Genomic DNA, 1,432 nt, shown 5'->3' with positions numbered 1-1,432 from the left:
ACCAGGCACCTGGAGTCATGGTCCTGCAGACACCCCTGTGAATGTGGTGGAATGAAGGTGGGCCCTGAGGATAGAGGAAGACTGTTTCCACCAGCTGCCCGGGCAGGCTACACTCTAGCCAAGTGTTTAGCTTCAAAATGACACTGTAACATAACTGCTTAGGCTGGGGTTAGGTTCCTCTCCCTGGTCTTCTACTATGAGGTGGTAAAGCTGCACAAACTCCCAGTTACTCTCCAAGTGGCTTTGGGACCTGTGAGGACTGGGGAACCCTCCTCTGGCAGGGATTAGTGACATTTGTGGTAGCAGTGTAAACAGATGGGGTTTTTCCAGCTTGCCTTTTCTCTGTCTGACCCCAAGCCAGTCCCTGTAGTTCTGCTCTCTACGGTGCTTTCTTCTGTGTTCCATAAGGTTTCTCCACTCCCTCGTGCTCTGCAGCATATTTCTTCAGTTATTCCAGTCCAAGTACAGTTGTTTGTTGCTTTGGTCTCTTTTGTGGGGAGGGGGACAAGCGCCAGACTACTCTACTTGGCCATCTTGCTCCACCCTCTTCATGCTCCCTTTATATAAGAGCCACCTCAGCCTTCCCCTCTGACCAGTTCTGTCCTCTTAACAGCACTCACAGGTCTCTCTCTACCAAGGGAGTCGCTGATTTCAAACTGACTTTAGCACCTTCCTTTGATCATACTGTGATCCTGCTGGACGTCAGAGCTGTGCCTAAGACCTTACCCTGCTCTGCAGAGATAAACTCCTCTCAGAAATTGGTTCTAGATCCTGGGTGCTAATAACAATGTTCACGTATGGCAGAAATTTAACTTTTCCAACTTTTATTTCACGTCCACCAAACACACACGGTCCATACAGGTGCAGTGGGAGAACGGACATCAAAGAGCAAGGATAGAGAACATGGCTTTGCTGCCAAAGCCAACAACCACTGCCTGTTCCCCTCACTCTTTTCTAGCTCATTCCTTGGATTATGCTCCACTATTATTAGTTCACAGGATCAAGTCAGTCACCATCAAACACCTGAGCAGAACTTTCCCACCTTGTGTCCCTGTGCCCTGACCTCTGAACTCACTCCACACTTGCTCCTGGTCTCTGTTTGTCATTTCTGCTCAAACACCCAGTTCCCATCAGGACCCATCCTAGACTATCCTTTAAAAGGGAAGCCTCAGAGAAAACTGTCCTAGGCTGAGCAATGTACAGCCTGAAGATACTCAGCACCCACATGTCCCGAAGTTGGTCAGGGCGTCAGCTTGTGAGGGAGGATCTAGGAGAGACGCCAGGGGGTCTGTAACTTCCGATCTTATGTTTGTCCATAATGAAGTGCTGCTGCTCAGTTCACATGTGAGAAAGCATGCTTCTCATAGACACACAGCAGGTGGCCTCACATTCTCTGTGTCCCCAAATTCTCATACATCTATCTTGTGACACA

General features: G+C 49.0%; 1 protein-coding gene across 1 annotated transcript in view; it reads left to right on the top strand.

The window, feature by feature from the left end:
• LOC103581248 (carcinoembryonic antigen-related cell adhesion molecule 6-like) overlaps window positions 1-1,432 on the top strand; it is a gene marked incomplete at its 3' end in the record, with an annotated part of 7,075 nt that overhangs the window by 4,143 nt on the left and 1,500 nt on the right. The window lies entirely within an intron of this gene.

The sequence above is a fragment of the Galeopterus variegatus genome, unplaced genomic scaffold (assembly GCF_000696425.1).
Source record: "Galeopterus variegatus unplaced genomic scaffold, G_variegatus-3.0.2 Scaffold12657, whole genome shotgun sequence".
Taxonomy (NCBI): domain Eukaryota; kingdom Metazoa; phylum Chordata; class Mammalia; order Dermoptera; family Cynocephalidae; genus Galeopterus; species Galeopterus variegatus.
This window is presented reverse-complemented; position numbering and strand designations above follow the sequence as displayed.